General features: G+C 34.5%; 1 pseudogene across 1 annotated transcript; it reads left to right on the top strand.

Moving 5' to 3' along the window:
• Window positions 1-8,095: 8,095 nt before the first annotated feature.
• On the top strand, window positions 8,096-12,926 carry LOC145634867 (cationic amino acid transporter 1-like; annotated as a pseudogene). The gene is made up of 2 exons (XR_014113653.1): window positions 8,096-8,862; window positions 11,878-12,926. The product of XR_014113653.1 is annotated as a cationic amino acid transporter 1-like (transcript).
• The last annotated feature ends 497 nt before the right edge of the window (window positions 12,927-13,423 follow it).

The raw sequence follows: 13,423 nt of genomic DNA, 5'->3' as shown, positions 1-13,423 counted from the left end.
CAAGAAAAAAAATAAAAGCCTTAATTTTTTAGATACCCCCACTACTATAGCCAGCACCCCTCCCTGCTCTTCCCTTCGGCTACGGTCAATACCACCCACAGCATCGAAATACCTACAACTCCCATCCCCACTACCGATATCACCATCACTCCTACCTCCACCCTCAAAATCCCCATCGAATCCACTATCCCTTGCCTTCCCCACCACCCAAAATCGCATCAAATCCCCACAATCGAAGTCGCAAATTTGCATAACAACAACAACGAGGTGGGTGTTGGGTTTCGATGCGGGTTTGGTTGGATTTCAATGTCGATATGGTAATATTCTGGTGGTTAGGGTGGGGAATCGAGGTATGTGGTGGTTTTCGGAAGGGGTTTCGTAAAATGGAGTTTCGAGGTGGGGTGGTTCAGGTTGGTTTTGAGCTTTCTGTGCGGGTTAGGATGGGTCAACGGCCCTCAAGGAGGGGAACAAAGGGGTCAGGGACTCGGGGAGGTGGTTTGTTTGGTGGCTGGCGGGGATGGGGGTTGAGTGCTGGTATGTAGTGAGGTTTTTTTTAAAATACAATTTAATTAATTATCATTTATAAAATAAGAAAATAATAATAATTAGAATTATGAAAAAGTGATTTACTTCGTAGGTTATAGGTCATTTGACTTATTTAAAGAAAAATACCCCATAAATGTCAACTTAATCTGGATTAATCAAAAGGTTTGCTTTTTTTTTGGAAGATCAAGCAAAGGTTTGCTTATTTTTGACAAAATTTTCAAAATATAATTAGGAGTCATTTTCTTTTGATGCTAAGGTCAAGGTTTTGAAAAATATATTCCAATTCTAATTATTATTAGTTTCAAGCTTTCTCAAAAATACAAATATATCATATTCTTGAAAATTAATACGATACATAATATTTAGGCAAATTTGTCAAAAAAAAAAAAAATTAAAAGCATAATTTCCTAAATAAACCTTTTAAAAGCGAAACCTATTTTCCTAATTAACCTCTAATTAACTTAATTAGACTCTAATTTCTTCTAATTAACCTCTAACCCACCAAATTACTAAATAGTTAGATTTAATTAATATAAATATAAAGCCACCACCACCTCCCCTTCTTCCTCGCTTTCCCCTCCCCTTCCTCCTCCTTCCTCCTCCCATGGCATCAACCCCCTCCCCCACCGGACTCGCTGTCCAAATCGCCCCACCTCCACGCGACCTCCTCCACCACCAGACGACCCTCCCTTTTCCACTAATCATCGCCCGACAACCACCTCTTTGATTTTGAAAGACCCTGAAAAATCAATTTGGGGGTTTTTAATTTTATGTATCTTACTTGCAATTGATGCTTGTTCTGGCTTTAATTATGTAGGTATGTGATACTAGGGTGCTTTAGAAGCAAATTTCAATTGATTTGGACTTGATTTGAGCATGTTTGAGTAAATAAGAGCCAAAAATTTGAAGGGATGTGGTGGTCACCAACGGGAATAAGGGGAAAGGGAGGGTCAACCAGTAGTGGAAGTAGGTCGCCGGAGGTGGGGGAATGTGGGCGGCGGGTCCAGTGGGTGAAGGGGTTGCTTCCAATGGGAAGGGGAAAGGGAGGAAGAAGGGGTTGGTGTGGTGGTTTTTTATTTTTATTTTTTTTTTTTTTTTTTTATGTATAAATTAAATTTAATTTTAAAGTAATTTTGGGTGGGTTAGAGATAAATTAGAAGATTAGGAGGAAATTAGAGTATAATTAAGGAAATAAGTTTCCTCTCGCAAAAAAAAAATAAAAATAAACGTGGTGCTTTTTAAACCAAAAAGCTTTTAAAGGTTTTTTTTTTTATTTATTTATTTTTTTTTTTTTTTTTTTTTTGCAAAATGATGCTTTTAGAAGATTGTATATTTATTTTATATTATAGATATAAGACTAAATTCACTTTTAATTTTTAGATATTTATTTTATTTTTATTTTATATTTAATACGGTACATAATATTTTATTGGTCTATTCCTGATATAGAGAGAATTAAATATTACGGAGTAGTACAAAATGGAGTGTTATTATGTATTTAATACGTTTATTCTTAAGTAATTAGGAGGATTAGAGGTTAAATAGAAGATTTAGGAGGAAATTAGAGTATAATTAAGTTAATAAGAACATAATTAAGGAAATGGGTTTCTTCTCGCAAAAAAAAAAAAAAAATAAAGTGGCGCTTTTTTTTAACCAAAAAGCTTTTAAAGTTTTTTTTTTTTTTCCAAAATGATGTTTTTAAAAGGTTTTTTTTAACAAAATTTCCTAATATTTATTGTATTTTTATTTTATATTATAGGTATACGACTATATTCACTTTTAATTTATAGATACTAGAGTGTTCCGGGATATATAAGAAAAAATATATTTAAAATATGAAAAGTTGATTTTGATTTCCTGAAATTTATATAAGGTAATAATACTCGGTACAATTTGCAAGTTATAATTAAAGCTGTCAAAAACCGACCCGAACTAGTGAATCCGAACCGTTTTGAACTGTTTCGAAAAGGAACCGAACCGTTAAGAACCTGTTATTTTAAAATCGTAAACCAACCCGACCCGATTTTTTTAAACCTGAAACTGAACCGATCCGAATGTTTGAGAACCGTTAATGAACCGTACCCGATATCAAGCCGAACTGATACAACCCGAAACCGAGAACAACCCAAACGGATTACTTTTGAACCCGATAGCAACCTGACCCATTGTAAACCAAAACCGTTTAAACCCGACAAAAACCCGATAAACCCTAATCTTTTACAACCTGTAACTAGTTAGGATTGAACCATTTATAGCCCGTAATAAGTTATGATCACTCGTAATCGGTTATAATCGAACCGTTTATAATCCGTAAGTCCGTAACCCGTTATAACCGTGGATTTTTTTTTTTTTTTTTTTTTTTTTTTTTTTTTGCGTACATTTTATCATTAGTAAAACAAAAGGGTTTAATTTGAACTATAAAGTATTTATATTGAAAAGGTTTGGAATTTTAATGTCATTAAAACTCTTATGCTACAATATTATCGTCCTCTAACGAGTAACGGCTTATGGAACACTATGTTGTATTAAAAAAAAATTAAAAATCTAAATCAAAAGCTAACTCTAGATTTGTTATTATTAGTTGATCCTTAAAATCATCATACAAAAGAGGGACATAAAATTAAACAACTAATTAATACTCCGTATGATCTACTGGAATAACTAATTAAAGAATATTGAGGATATACTAGATATATGTTAACGAAACCCGTTTAAAACCAACAAAACTAGTTGTCAAATTGGCTGAGTTCAACTTGAACCAATTACAACCCAAACCGATTACAACCCGACCCGATTAGGACCCGATATGTGTTGACCTAAAACCCGCTTTAAACTGACAAACCCCTTTTTTAAACCGACCGAATTTAACCCGAACCGATTATGACCCGAACTAATAATAACCCGACCCGATTAGAATCCGACCCGAAAAAAACTGTAATAAAAATAAATCAAACCAAACCGACCCGAAATTATTTAAAATCGACCCGAACTGACCCGTTTATAATTCCAACCCGTTAAAAACCGACCCGTTACAAACCGAAAACTGATAAACCGAATCTAAAACTGAAGCGAAAACCCGATTGACACCCCTAGTTATAATCCTTAGTTTTCTGTCAAAAAAAAAAAAAAACCTTAGTTTATATTTTTAATTCAGAATATATTATTTTTATAACTTTATATTCCTCAATTAATTTCTATTAGAATTATATTGATTAGGTGAAGAATTGAAGTTACTAATGGTGTAGCTATTTCTTGTATCAATTCTCTTTCGTAGTGAGTAGGGGATTAGAAATTAAAATTATTTTTTTTTTGTTTTTTGTTTTTTTTTTTTTTTTTTTTTTGTTTTTTGTTTTTTTTGTAAAGAGATAAATTAAACCTTTTAATTCAGTGTATTTTTTTTAAAATATTAATCATTATTAGTAACAGAGATTAAATTAGAACTTTTTAAGATATAATTGAGAGAATTTGGATGGTTGATTAAGATTAAATTGTAATCTTTTATATACTCTATACAGTAGACAAATACAATCAAATAATCATCCATAACCAATAATCAAAAGTATTGAAAACCTTGCAACGTTAATTTTTTTTAATCAAATTTTATAACTTGATCAATATCTTTCAATCCTTTTACATGTACATATGCAGAAGTGCAGAACTTATATATTCACACATAAGAAATTATAACCAATCTAATTACATAATATGATGCATGGCACATTCCTAATTCAGTTTCCAACTCTCATTAGTTATATAGTAAAAATTAATTATGTATCTGATAAAAGCAAAATCTTGTATTTCCAAAAGCACCCTACTTGGTAAAGATCAAACCAACCGATAAAAGCAAAACCTTGTATTTCCAAAAGCAGTGTACTTGGTAATTAAAGATCAAACCAACATTATTGATTCCTGTCAAAAAAAAAAAAAAAAAAAAAAAAAACAACATTGTTGCTCTGAAAAATAAAATTTTAAAGATATAAATATAATCAGTACATTGATAACATTCATTATAATCATAGGTTGATAACATTCATTATAATCATACGTTGATAACATTCATTATAATCATAGGTTGATAACATTCATTATAATCATACGTTGATAACATTCTTATATTCAAACAGCTTAAAAATTAAAAGTTTATAACCATATACTAAACTGGGAGTCCTCATAATAATCTGTATAACATTATAAGCGAAAATTGATTGCTTACCGAATCAGAAACCGAAGATCCCAATACAATAATCTACTATATCACCAAATTTGATTTTGTCTTTGTTTATATTTTTTTGCTATGAAGTATGAGTATTGATAACTGTAGTAGTAATCTTAAGTTTGGTATATTATGAGGAGTGAAAATGAAGGTGGAGGTGTGGAGTTTTACAACTGATTAGCACATTTAGTGGTTTTTTTTTTTTTTTTTTTTGAAAATGAGATTAGAAATAGATTACGATAAGGCTGATATTTTTAGAGAGCAGTTTATGGATGGTGAATTGTATGTAAACTACTTGTGTAATCCATTTTTTTTTTTAAAAAAAAAAAGAATTTAAATAAGTGAAAAAGGCGGGAGTAAATGAGAGTGTAGTATTGGGGATTTGGAGGATTCTCGTGAAAAGTGTCTCTCTAAATATATATTAGAGTTATTTTTATTTTTATTTTATATTTAATATGGAACATAATATTTTATTGGTCTATTTATATATTACAGAGTAGTACAAATGGAGTGTTAATTATGAATTTCAAAACTATAAAGAAAAAATGGCCGCTAAACAAGATTTCTTGCTTTTCATTGCCTAAGTGCGTATTTTTCATTGCCTAAGTGCGTATTTTATTCGCATTCATATCTAAAATTTTCTGTTTCGATTTTTAATATGTACTTTTAATAAGTTTTTTTCTGATAAGATTACAAAAAACTGGTAATGTTCTTAATGGTCAAAAAAAAAAAAAAAAGAAAAATCAAAATGAATGAATTGAAGTATTATTACTATTGTATCAATATTCATAATTATAAATGTATTAAACATTTATTTGATAGGAGGTTCTATTAGAGATAACTATAGATTAAATTCGGATCGGGTGGAGCTTCACCCGCATCCATTCATCATTCAAATAGCTCCATCCACATCCATCCATCACCCGCTTCACCCTCATCCATATCCAAATTTGTCCATCCATCATCTGTAGATGAAACGGGTGTATCGGATGACTATGTATGAACATTTTATGATAAAAAAAATCACATAAAATTTAATTTATGGTCGAATCTACATTATTATTTTTTAAAAAATAAAGAAGCATTAACTACATATTCTTTGTAAAAATTAATTTGCAACAAATAAAGTATATTTATTGTATATTTCAATTTTATTGAATTAAAATTTTTAGATTAAAAATCTTTATATCCCTACCTTATAAAAAAGTAAAAAGTTGTTCTTATGAATAGTGCACGAACTTTTATACCCTTCAAAATGTTATTTTACCTTTGTACCCCTATTTACCCTTCAAAATGTGTTTTACCTTTGTACTCTTATTTGTAATTTTGTACTCTAATGGTCCAACTTTAAATTGTTCTTACTCGTCTACATTTCCTTACACATTTGAGCTTTCTCTCCTCCTCTCCATGGCTCCATCTCTTGAAAGCTTTTAACTTTTCTCTCTCCACACTATCATTGCCATTTTCGAGTACTAAATTCCACATCTTTGTTCACCACCTTCCCAAAATTCCCTAATCAAATTGTGGGCAAAAAAAATTGACAATACCAATATATAGCGGTTGTTTAATATTGTTAGCCTATGTGGTGGATTAGGAATTAGTCGTTTCAGTTTTATCATTGATGATTCTTTCTCCATTTCGTGTTGTACCACCACAATTAAGTAATGCTAATATCAACACTGCAAAATAAACAAACAACAATTCTGACATTTGTTCCTTTTCTGCATTATCATTGAAAAACCTAAGAATTATATTCTACAGTGACTCTACATAGTATTTCAATTAAAGAATCACCATATACAAATAGTAAAATAAAGATTTTTTTCAATATACAAGATATTTCACACATAACATTCAACTTAGCACGACTGCAAACAAACAATGCATAAGCAATAGAAATACTACTTCCGGTTCAATGTACTCGCAACAAAGGGGTATTATTTGTGAGACATAAAATATTTCTTTGATGCGAGTAAATTGAACCAGAGTTATTATATTCCTTTGCCAGTCTTTTATTCCTCCATGTGAAGTGCAAACACAAGACAAGTAAAATTAAGTTGTAAAGGCTAGCCATTCCGCACGCAACGCGCGCGTTGGCTGCCCTAGTATGTTAAAAGGTGGATGGTTAGCTGATGAAAAAAATCATCATCCACGTCCAATCCATTATCCACTTCACCTCACCCGTGGGTTAGTGAATATCCATCTAATATTGTCATTCCTAGGTTTTATGATAAGTAACTTGACGAAAAGGTTTTGTGTGAGACCGTTTTACGTGAGTCTATTTATATTGCACACAACCATCACCCACCCACTGCCACTATCTAGCCGCTCCGGCGACCCCCCCCCCCCCCCCCCCCTCCCATCCCCCAGCGCAGCAGTAGGCAAGACCTCATAAGACCCCCCAAATCTTATAGAAACACCCAAAGCCTTAGAAACCACAGCATAAACCATAGACACCAAGAGGACAACAACACCCACATGAATCAAAAACGCAAAATCAAGATGAAGCTTAGATTCCTCGAGCTCACATTTAGTCGACCCTTCAACCCCACTAAAACATCAAGAAGACGACGACACCCTTCCGGAATAAACGCCTCCACAATTCCACATAGAGCGACAACCCAGTTTGCAGAGCCCACAAAGTTTGGAGGAGATTAAGTTAAAGACTGGTGATGTTTCAGCAAGAGAATATTATGGAAATCATAGTTAATTAGGTATATGGTACCTCATGCTTTAAAAAAAAAATAAAAGAATTTTGTTAGTGGGGAACAATTTTGTCAGGAGATTATGGAAGGCGTCAAGAGCAAGGGAGAGTATGGAGGTTGAATTCTCCTGTTTTCAATATTATGATGAATATTGTCGAATATCTTATAAACAAATATCTGACTATTAAAATTTCTAACACTTTTAATCAAATATCTGATAATTATAATTTAATTTTTGACCATTACATTCTAATATCTGATAATTCTAATCTAATATCTGATAATTCTAATTTAATATCGGAGTATTATATTCTAATTTCTAACATTAAAACCTAATATCTATCACTTATAATCTAATGTTTGAACCTTTTTGTCTAATTTTTGACACTTTAAATCTAATATATGATATTTATAATTTAATATGTGACCATTATTATCTAATTTATGACAATTGAGAATTTTTTATTTTTTTTATGTTTGTATAACCGGATTCACATGAGTCCATTCTATACAATACTTTACCCGTACGATTATATGGGTACAACCTAGTTGTATACTTAATACTTGTTTAAATCCTTTGTGTAAAAGCCATGACTACATACTCTATAATGAATTAACGAGGTCATTTGGTTAGTGATAGAATGGATATAGTTTCTTTTAATAATTTTTCTGTATTTCTCATCCTTTCTTCCAATGCATTAGAAATTGCTCTTATTTGGAGGATTTTTTTATGTTTACTTTTTTTTTCTTACCATTAATAACGAGGTCGATTTACAAATAACAGGTGGTTCATTTGCATATTTAAGAGTCGAGTTAGGAGATTTCATGGCGTTCATAGCAGCAGGAAACATCATCTTAGAATACGTCATAAGCGGCGCAGCAGTTGCACGCTCATGGACATCATACTTCGCCACCCTCTGCAACCACAAACCCGACGATTTCCGTATCATTGCACATCACTTAAGCCCTGACTACAGCCACCTCGACCCAATCGCAGTCGTTGTAATTGGCGTAATCTGTTTTGTTGCAGTCTACAGCGTCAAAGGCTCTTCCCGTCTCAACTACATTTCTTCCATCGTCCACGTGTTCATCATCGTCTTCATCATCATCGCGGGTCTTACTCACGCCGATACCAAGAACTTAACCCCCTTTATTCCCTACGAACCTCGTGGTATTTTCCAGGCCTCGGCTGTGCTTTTTTTCGCGTATGTTGGGTTTGATGCAGTGTCGACGATGGCTGAGGAGACGAAGAATCCTGGAAGGGATATTCCTATTGGATTGGTTGGTTCCATGGCTATAGTTACCGTTGCGTATTGCTTGATGTCTCTTACTCTTTGCCTCATGCAGCCTTATAATCAAATTGATAAAGATGCTCCTTTTACATTAGCCTTTGAGAAGGTATTCTTCTACTCCGATCCTTACACTCCTTTTATTTATTTGGACTATTTTTTTTTTTTTTTGGTGTCTAGAGAGCAGTGGCGGATCTAGGATTTTCGAACTTATGAGTCACCATCAATAATTGATCACTTGTTTCAATCCAAAAATTATATATATAAAAAAAAAAAAAATTATATTTCACCAAAATGATTTCAATCCAAAAATAGGATATAAAAATACATACTATAAAACTATTACATTAAACTAACTTTATGATTTCTTACTTAAAAACAAGAATTATATAAAAAAAAAGTAAGATAACTTAAGAGACCGGTTATTTAATATAACAGGTCTCTTTAATGAAATATAAAAGCAGCACAAAAAATTATTCTAATGGCTGACAAAACGAGACCTGTTATCTAGAGAACAGGTCTCTAATGACGTGATGGCAATAGCAGCAACAAAGAGACCACCTATATGATATTTTAATAGGTGGTCTCTTTGATATTTAAAAAATTGGCAGGCTAATCTCAAATAGAAGCAAAAAAGAGACCGCCTATCTGTAATAGGAGGTCTCTTAGATTTTTTTTTTATTTTTTTTGTGCTAGTGAGTCACGTGACCCACTGTGCACCTTAATAGATCCGCCCCTGCTAGAGAGCCATAAGAGCTATCTCCTGGAACCGGGAGGGAAGCTCTAAGCCTCTAACCACTTGAGCTATCCCTCACTCTCTCATTTATTTGGACTATTTGATTGACACTCTAAAATGTTTTCACTTGTTCGATTAATTACACGTACTACTATGTCAGATGCTTACCACACTTTTATTTTTACGTTTGTCATTATATAATTTCAACTATTAATTTCTTAAAGGAAATTTTAACATTTGCTACCACTAAAAACACCACGCTTCACATTTGCTACCTGTTTAAATTTTTATTTTTTATTTTACTACCACCTAAAACAGAGTTTGTTAAAAATCACTACCACATGCCTTATTGTGTTACTATTTCCGTTCGTGGGCCCACTCCACCGTTTAGCCACCCCTCCAACCACCTTGCAGCCACCCCTCACCTCCCCCCTCCCCCTGCCGGCGCCGCCGCGCGAACCCACCCCCTCCCTTTCCCCCACCCTATGCGCATCCAATCCCCCCTTTCCCTTTCCCGTTCTTGAGCTCCGACCCCCACCCCGAACGAAAATCACCCCCTTTCCCCTTCCCTCCACCGGAAATCGACCCCCCTCCCCTGATTCCCCCACCGAAATCGACCCCCTCCCTTTCCCCTATCCTTTTCGGTCGTCCCTAACCCTAAACCACCACCCCAAAACCACCCTAAACAAATTTTAGGGTTTCGGTTGTGGTGGTTTTGGGTTAGGGATGGCCGAAAAGGGTAGGGGAAGGGTAGGGGGGTCGATTTTGATGGGGGGAATCAGGGGAGGGGGGCCGATTTCCGGTGGAGGGAAGGGGAAAGGGGGTTACAGTGGTGTTGGTATGGGTTTTGGGGGTTACGGTGGCGGTGGTGGTCTGGGTTTGAGGGTGTCGGCTTAGGATTAGGATTGTCAATTTTGGGTGTGGAAAAGGGAGGGGGTGAGGTCGCCGGCCGCCGGAAGGGGGGAGGGAGAGGGTGGCAGATTAGGTAGGGATGTCAGTGGGGCGGGTCAAGTAGGAGACCCGCCCCAATGGGGCGGGGATGGGTCTCAGTTTGGCGGGTGGTGGGGCGGGGATGGGGATAAAAACCATACCCGCCATGGGTGATGGGGCGGGGGTGGATTTTAAGTTGTACCCGCCCCATCCCCGCCCCGCCACCCCCCCCCCCCCCCCCCCCCCGCCCCCACTTGGTACCCGCCTCATCCCCACCTCATACCCACATCCATATATCTTTTAAAGCAAAATTACATACTTTTATTCAATTTATAAAATAATTACATGAAATACAATATTAATTATAATACTTTGTACGACACTTATATTATAACACAAAAATGTGTATAGAATGTTTTATTTTATAATTCGTATTAATTATGAAAGATTGTGTATTTGAGATACGGATATTAGGTGGATCTTGGGTGGGGATTAGGCGGGTCTTCGGTGGGGATGGATATCCAAGTGGGGGTGGGGCGGGGATAGTTTTGGAGTTGTACCCGGTGGGGCGGAGATGGGGATGAAAATTGGACCCGCCGCGGGGATGGGGATGAGGATGGGGATGAAAATATTAGGTGGGGATGGGGATGGAAAGACCAACATCTGCCCCGCCCCGCCCCGCCCCATTGACATCCCTAAGATTAGGGGAGGGAGAGGGTGGCGGATTAGGGGAGGGGTGAGTGGGGTTGCTGGTTTTTTTATTTTTTTTTTAATTTTTTAAAAATCTTTTTAATTTTTTTTTTTTAAATAAACTTAACGGAAATCCTAACGGATTCCGTTAAGTGGTAGTGATTTTTAACAAAGTCTGATTTAGGTGGTAGCAAAGTGAAAAAAAAAAAAAATTAAATAGGTAGCAAATCTGAAGCGAGGCGTTTTAGGTGGTAGCAAATGTGAAAATTTCCTTTCTTAAATTTATGTTGAGTAAAAATGGTAACAGTTAAAATTAACATTTTAAAAATAAAATTTGAGGAAATATAAATATATATTACAAATACATATAACTGTGTTTTTTGTTTGAATAAATCGTAATGCATAGTGATAGTAGAATATCTTAACAAAGTAGTATTAAAAAATTTACAAAACTTAAGCTATGACTGAAGTACTAGTTTTGACCGTACCACATTTTAATATATATTACTAACATGTAAATAGTTCATATATGTCGATAATTTTATTGTTATTGGCTTGATTACAATATTAATTTTCAAATATATATCTATTTTTAATTATTTTTTGAATACAAAATTAAAAATATTAATGGTTAAAATTGGGTAAAGGCAGTAACCTTGGTGTGCTAGCTCTAACAATTCTAAACATTTGCTAATATGAATGTTCAAACATAACTCTAATGTACCACATATGTTTGTATACTTACATTTGCTATGGAAATATTTTTAGGTAGGAATGAATTGGGCGAAGTATCTCGTAGCCATTGGTGCTCTAAAAGGAATGACAACCGTGTTATTAGTCAGTGCAATAGGCCAAGCTCGTTACCTGACTCACATAGCGCGAACACACATGATGCCTCCATGGCTAGCTCAGGTGAACGAGAAGACAGGCACTCCAAGAAACGCTACCATTGTTATGATGTTTGCTACTGCTATTATTGCATTATTTACAAACCTCGACATCTTGTCTAACCTCCTCTCAATTTCCACCTTATTCATCTTCATGCTAGTAGCATTAGCCCTTCTAGTACGAAGGTACTATGCAAGTGGGATAACTACACCTAGTGATCGTAACAAGTTTGTTACTTTCGCTGCTCTCATTCTTGGCTCTTCAATTGCGACAGCTACTGGGGTGCTACACAAACGGGGTGGATAGTATACACCATCACCGGGCCTATTTGGTTCCTTTCGACGTTGGGACTACAACTTTTTGTTCCACAAGCAAGAAATCCTAAACTGTGGGGTGTCCCATTGGTTCCTTGGCTACCATCTGCGTCGATTGCTGTCAACATATTCCTTCTAGGCTCAATTGACAAGGACTCTTACATTAGGTTCGCGATATGGACTTGCCTTCTAATGGTTTATTATGTATTCTTTGGGTTGCATGCGTCGTATGATACCGCGATTGAAATGGCAAAGGTAGGTGTGGAAGAGAATGCCATGGAATTAGGTAAAGTTGAAGCAAAGAAGTGTCCTGTTACTCGTGAAGATTTAGAAGGTCACAGTGGGAACAATGACGACAAAAGTTAGTAATATATAGAATGTTTTTTAGTGTATATAAGGGACAATGTAGTGATTGTTTCCTATTTATTTCTTTTTTGGTTGTTTGATTATTATGAGAAAATTTGTGACTACACAAGTATGATTGTTAATAAAATTAGGTGGGAAAATAGTTATATTATTATGAAAATACACTGTTTTACGAAAAACACTTTTACAAAGTTAGTGATAACAATTTTTAAAACAAGACGGCTAGTTGGCTACAATATTACAAAAATAATTTAAATCTCTGCAAATATATTTCAATTTGTACAAAAATAGTTGAAGAGAAGAAGGCCTATAAATATTACAAAAATAGTTGCTTTATAAAGAACATATATCTATTTTATAAAGAATATCTAGTTTTATATGTTTTTTTGTAAATCTAAAGAACATTTGTAAAAAAGTACATTTTATTGTATTATATATAATGTACATTATATTATATTCGAGTTATATACAATTGAAGGTACTAAAGTTTGGCAAAAGTTGCACAAAAGGTACCAAAGTTTGAGAAGTTGCATTTAGAATACTCAACTTGCTACAGCAGGTAAACTTGCTTGAAAAAATAGGAAAAATAAAATTTTGACAAAAAAAAAAGAAGGGTACTAATGTTTCTGCACGGATTGAATTCATATCATCACAATTCACAATCATCATCTTCTTCCTCAATTCGAACAATCAAAACCACTTACAAATCCCCATTTCCTCCTTTTTTTCCACTCAATCATGGATTT

Source organism: Chenopodium album, chromosome 6 (genome assembly GCF_948465745.1).
Source record: "Chenopodium album chromosome 6, dcCheAlbu1.1, whole genome shotgun sequence".
Taxonomy (NCBI): Eukaryota; Viridiplantae; Streptophyta; class Magnoliopsida; order Caryophyllales; family Amaranthaceae; genus Chenopodium; species Chenopodium album.
The sequence above is the reverse complement of the archived record's forward strand: the minus strand, read 5'-3'. Positions and strand labels throughout refer to the sequence as shown.